Consider the following 6,477-nt stretch of genomic DNA (forward strand, 5'->3'; position numbering starts at 1 on the left):
CCCGTCCCCCCCCAACCCTCCCCGGCTTCTCTTCCACAAGCTGCCACGTTCCCGGCTGAGCAAAAGCTGCGGTGTTCCTTTATTCCTACGGGAGTAGATGTGCTGCGTATGTGGCAGGGGAGGCTGCATCAGGGGCCTTCCTCTTACCCGTGGGCAGGCCAGCGGGTGCTCAGCGTAGGCAGCACACAAGGGCACCCCCACCCCCCTTGCTGGATTTCTTCTTGCATTGTTCCCACTGGAGGCAGAAATAGCCACTGTCCTCACTGCCGTGGTCATCTGGGCAACCTCTCCTGCAGCCATCCTCTGTCCCCCAAGCGATCTGCATCCTGTATCGCAGGGGCCTACACTGGGTGCTGGCCTCAGTCTCCTGTCCCTGGGCAGGGGCAGGGAAAGGGGCTAATGAGAGGCACTGGGAGCGCTTCAGGCCACCGGCACCGCAGCAAATTTGGGTGCAGAGAAGCCACACGTGCCAGCCGCTCCATGGAGCTACACACGGATCTGTGCTCACGTACCCAACTGTCCGCCTCTGCCAGGCTGCAGCATCTCTAGCACGCTTCAGTTCCCAAGCCAGCAGAAAGCATCTGGCATCGCGCAGGGAAGAAAATTGGAAATTTGGGTCTTGAGCTGCACTGTGGCGAGGAGACATCAAGCTGAGATTGAAATTCCTCTATCTAAATGGAAATGAGCAGCGGCTCTGCCATCAGGGAGGGACCGCCTGTCCCCGCTCCCCCTGTCCCGGCACATCCCGAGACCACAGACAGACCGGCTGCACTGCAGAATGGATAACAGCACTGGGGGGGTGAGATGCGGGGGCGTCCCCCCTGCCCGCACTGCCGCAAGACACCCCGTCTCATCCCTGTGACAAGCCAGGGGAGAGAGACGCTCCCACTCCACCCCCCAAGCAACCTGCCAGCATGTCAAAGCCATCGCCACAGGGCAGCCTGGCCTTGCGCCCTGACGGGCATTCAGCCTCGCTCACAGCCAGACATTTACTGCGGCTGCTAAGGCGGGGATGAGACGTACAGTGCGAATGGCCCCGAGCAGGAGCAGCCCAGCGGGGACAATTATCGTGCTGCTGATAATGGGAGCAGCTGCTGCCAGCACCAGTTACCATCCTGTTGCTATCGTCTGTGGGGCCAGCAGGGCCAGAGCCCGGGGTCACCTTGAATGACGGACTTCCAGAGGGACCCTTGGCTGAGCAGGGCAGTGCTGGGGTCTGCAATGCCGAGGGGACCGGGCGACATCCCTGTGCTCACTGTCTTCCCTGCTCTTGTGTACAATGCCCTGCTTTCTTTGGGACTGGCTGGAAGTCAAACACAAGGGCAAGAGCCCCCACCACCTGCGTGATGCACTCTCCTGCCCGCGGTACCTGGGAGCTCAGCTACCAGCCACAGCAGAAGAGGGCAAGATGCTTTTTAGCTCAGCCCCTCTCTGGAAAAGAAGAAAAACAGGAACCACCTTCCCTACCGCAAACTGGAGATGTCTCAGTTTGTATTTCTTCCTTCCCAGGCCCAGCCAGATCCAGCTGGCAGCTCTCCCTTCGTGCTGTGGTCACCAGAACACAAACAGGGCTGGAGTCCGCCCCAGGGCAAGGGATGGGAGACCCTGCCTCTCCCATGCTGCCATCACAGGCTGCCCAAAGGCCTGCCATAGGCCACGGCGGTGGGTCATGCCTTCCTCGCTGTTCTTGGTGTAGGCCCAGATGGGCACATTCTGCAGCTTCTTTGAGTGGCAACACTGTCCCCTGGACTACATGGTCCCTTCTGCCCCCTGAAGCATTCCTGGGGGCTCTAATATCCCCGTTTTCCCCTTTTTGCTCTCCCAAACCAACAGGTCAGTAGAGGAAGTCATTGGGATCCCTGAGAAGACCTCAGTTACTGGAGCTGCAATCTGGGGAGCACCTGGGACTTCGGCTTAAATGGCATCTGGGTCTCACTGCCCAGCACAGACACCCTCCACTACCTCCAGCAGGACTTCAACATCCCACCACCACACAGCCCACAGTTTCCCAAGCAGGACAGCCCAGGATGGTGGTGTCAGGCTGCATCTCAGCCCTTGCCAGATGCGGTTACAAGAGGGGCAGGGCAGATGGGGGCAGAGGAAGCCTGGACAGCCTGCGAACGCAGAAGGAAAAGGGAATTCAGTGCAGCACAGAGCCCCTGGGCCTCACCATGAATCACCAGCTAGAGGTGGGGGTCGCTCAGACGTCACGGCACAACGCCAGCGTCTCGCAGAAAGCACTGCTGTGATGTGCCTGCCATGGGGCCGCGAGGCAGACGCATGGGAAAGCAGCTCACGCACATGCAGTAAATTAGGATGTTGCACGTGCATGGAGGCCGCACTGCACTGCGTGGGGTGACTACCCATGGCACACGTGGTAAATCCAAGACTGCCACATGCTCAAGGGGCAAATTCCCCTTGGAGAGGGGCAGCAGCATGCGTGAGCAGTGACTCGAGGTGATCTACACGGAGGCAAAGCAATGCAAGAGCCTTCCCTGTAAATCAGGACATGCTGCGCATGGGTGGAGAGAGCACACGGAGTGCAGGCACTGAAACGAGACACGCTGTGAATCTGCAGCGAGGTAGCCCCTAACACCTGCAGTAAATCAGGCCATGCTGTGCATGCGTGGAGAGGCCGCAATGCTGCATGCAGGCAGTAAATCACAGCAAGGCGTGCGTGCGCAGCGAGGCCACCCCATGCAGCAACAGTGAGAGAGGACGCACGTGTGCAGGGAGCCCCTGGGTCCCATGCAGGCACAGATGGGGACTTGCTGTGTGCTGCCATTTAATGGAGAAAAATCCAGTGTGCATATGCTTATCCTGGAAACGAAGAGTTGTAGCTGTGCAGGTCACCAGGCTGAGTGTGACGTGAAGGACGGAGATCGCCTGAGGCAGGACCACCAGACGAGGACAGATGTTGGATGTGCAAGATGAGGGTCAACCAGGAGGTGCTGCACGCGACTGGGGAGGAAGGGAGCAAGGTCACTGCACTGTACAGGAAGGACTGGATTCAGGATAACCTGGATGGGGCTCCAGTAGTGAACAAATGCAGCAGATGTGCCTCCCACATCCAGGAAAGGGAAAAGAGGGATTGAAACATACCCTTCTGAGGTCTGGGGTTTTTTGAAGGAAATCCAGATTCAAAAGAGGAAGGCAAATGGAAACATAATTTATCACCATGTCTCAGTGTAACAGAATGATTTTTCTTGGACAAGGTGATGCAGCACATTTAGGCTGGTTGGATTCAAGGACGGGGTTTCATTTGCCACCCAGTATGAGCCAGTTCCCAGCGCTGGCAGTCATGGGTATGGATATCGCGGAGGAGGAACCAGCAAATCAAGGAAATGATGGGTTGTATGAAAGGGGTGTCTCTGAGCCAAGAGATGCTTCCAGCATTGTTCTTCTGCCCCGGTCCTGGGATGAGCCCACTGATGTTAACAGCAAGCAGCGCAGGACTGGGAACGTGGTGTCATCAGGCCTGGGATGCATTTTTGGGAGGGACGCAGCCATTGGCAAGGCACTGGGAAGATCTCACCCAGAAGATCTGCCCAAGTATGCTGGTTTGGAGACACTGCTCCAAAACCAGGCACAGAAAAGGAGAGAACTGCTCACAGGTCTAGACTGAAAATTAGGTGGAAGCATCCAAGCATGAATGTTTTAGGACAATTTTCAAACGGGGCACTGGGAGCAAGTAACTGGTTTGCGACCGTGCTGGGGAAGCATGCCGAAGGGACGGGGTGGGGGTGGTCTCCAAGTTAGGAGTTGAAACTTGCCCCTTGTGTCAAACATGTTGGTCTTCACGAGCAGAGTTGAAAGGAGGCCTTCAGCTGGGCCATGTGTGTGCCACATGCACGCGCGCATGCTACATGTGTGCTACTCCGCACGTTTTGCTGGTAGCCTGCAGGGATCGGGAACAAATTTCTTTGCTATAACCTTTGCAGCTGAGCTGCTGCTGGGTTATTCGGTCCTGCTGCAGATGGCCGTGGTCGAAGACAGAACACGAGGCGCCGTGTTTTTTCAGAGATACTCAGGCAACTTGGGCGTCGCTTCTAGGGCTGGGGTTTTAAACTAATCACGAGGCTTGGGCTTAAGGGACCGTCTCCAGGCCAGAGGGGCAGGGAGGGGGCATGGATGGTGGATACACACGTCTGCAGAGAGTTTTACCCAGTCCTGCAAGGATCAGTTGCTGGTGAAGCTCTCCAGCCTACGATGGAGATGGCTGCCCTAATGGCTTGTGCTAGGGCGGGTGATGAGGCTGATGTCAGGCTAGAGGCTAACTCAAGCACTTTGTTTCCAGCAGGGGGGAGGCATTCGGGACCACGGCAGAGTTTGAACAAGCACACCCCAGCTTCCAAGGAGGGCAAGCTCAAATTTTGCCCTGCATCAGCCTTTCCCCCCTCTCGGTTGCCCTCCTGCAAGAATTCACCTTTTGGCCAGCAGAGCCCTGTGCAGGAGTAAGCGCAGCCCCTGGCTGGCCCCTGACCAGGCAGAGCAGCACAGGGCTCAGGGGCCAGGCCAGCTCAGCCCTGATCGCCATACAAGGGCACATTTCCAGCAGTGCTAATCCAATTACAAAACAAACTTCCTTCCTTCATTATCGGGGCCTGCAGCATGCTCAAACAGCTTGGCAATTACAGCGAGGGACTGGAGACCAGGCAATGAATGACAGCTCTTCCGCGTGCAGGGAGGAGGGGCAGAGGCAGCCAGGAGGGTGCAAGGGATTGCCGGGACAAGTGGATTGGGAATTGCTACAGCCAAAGGTCTCTGGTCGACCTTCATGCTCCCCACAGGGTCAACCTCAAAGCCACACCAGGTTGCTCTGGCCCTTGTCTCTGCTGGGGATTGGTGTCCTCATGAATGGGGACCCCAACCACCTCTCCTGCCCTGTCACCTGGCTTCCCCCCCCCTCATTTCCAAACACTCATTTCAGTCATGGGACAGCAGAAGGTAGCACTAAAACACCCTTACAAGGGAGATTCAATCCAAATATTCCGGGGAGCTCCCGATCAGCTCCCACCATAAACAGGGGTTGCAATGCCCCAGCCAGACCCAGAGTCATGTACTTTCCATGGGAAGCCCAAGATGAGGGCCCAGGAGCTGCCCCATTGGAGATCACATCCACCCCCTGACACGATGTCAAGTTAGGGCTATGGCTCTGTGTCCTGCACTCTGCTCCTACACCTTTCTTGTTGGACCTCCTCCACCGCGTAGGGCCCACATAGAGTTGGAGGCTCCACAGGGCTGGAGGTGTTGCCCTCAGGTTGCAGTGGATTTGCAGCCCTCTTCATCCCTGTGTCCAGTGCCTCCTGACAATGCTATGAAGAGGGGGAAAAAAAACCCTAGCTGGGCTTAGGGCAGTTCTGCTTCTCTCCAAAAAAAGCCTTTCTTGACTCTGCTCAATGCTAACACTGCTTGGAGCAGGAGGGCGGACCAGAGACCTCCTGAGGTCCCTTCCAACCCAAGTTATCATACAAGTGCAGCCAGCAGGTGAAAGGAAGTGGTCATTTCCCTTTATTCGGCATTGGTGAGGCCGCATCTGGATACTGTGCCCAGGTTTGGACCCCACGTACAAGGAGAGAGTCCTGCAGAGGGTCACTAGGATGGCCAGGGCTGAGGAACATGGTGTACAAGGAGATGCTCAAGGTGTTGGGCTTCTTTCACCTGGAGAAGAGAGGGCTGAGGGGAGATGCAATTGCCACAGGGAGGATGGAGAGTGGCTTAGCTGAAGCACTTGGACACAAGTCCAGCTCCAGGGCAGTCCTGCTTGTCCCTGACCGATTCTGGGGAGCTGGCACATTGCACAGAGGTCTCACCCCCCTTAGCGCTCAGCAGGGATGCCCCCGTGATGGAGCCAGGCTGTGTGGGCAGGATCTCACTGTAAGGCTACGAGCTTGCGGACACAGCCAGCGTTGGCAGTTTGCCCCCCACCATAGTTTTCAAGAAAAAAAATACCCCACCCCACAAGACGTGGGGAGGCTCTCCTGGGCCTCCGTTCCCTGGCTGCATGACAGACCAGAGAAGCCTCTGCTTTGCCAGCCACAGCCGCGAAGAAAGCAGCATGTCCCCTGGGACCAGCTCTGCACTGGAGCCACCAGGGCACAGCAGGGCTGCTAGAGGCTCTTGAAACCTTTTAAATGCAGCGAGGACATCCCAAGAGTGTCTCTACAGATTTCTGCATCTCCAGGCCTTTCTGCGGGCTCTGGCGTGGCACTGCTGGGAGAAAAACCCTGCAGCTAGAGCTGCCTCTGTCTCTGCCGGACAAGAAGCCTCCTTGGGATGGAGAGAAGCAGCGGGGGAGCTGCCAGCAGCCAAGCAGGGCTGTAAGGAGACACCGGGCACACGATGAGCTCCAACTGCTGCCTTTTAAGGAGCGGCAGCGGCTGAGGCATCCTGGAATAAACCCACAGTTTCAGTAGGCTCCCAACCACGGCATGCGCCCAGGGACCACACTGGCCATGCCTGACAGTCACAAAGCCG

The sequence above is a fragment of the Egretta garzetta genome, unplaced genomic scaffold, assembly GCF_000687185.1.
Source record: "Egretta garzetta isolate BGI_Z169 unplaced genomic scaffold, ASM68718v1 scaffold287, whole genome shotgun sequence".
NCBI lineage: Eukaryota > Metazoa > Chordata > Aves > Pelecaniformes > Ardeidae > Egretta > Egretta garzetta.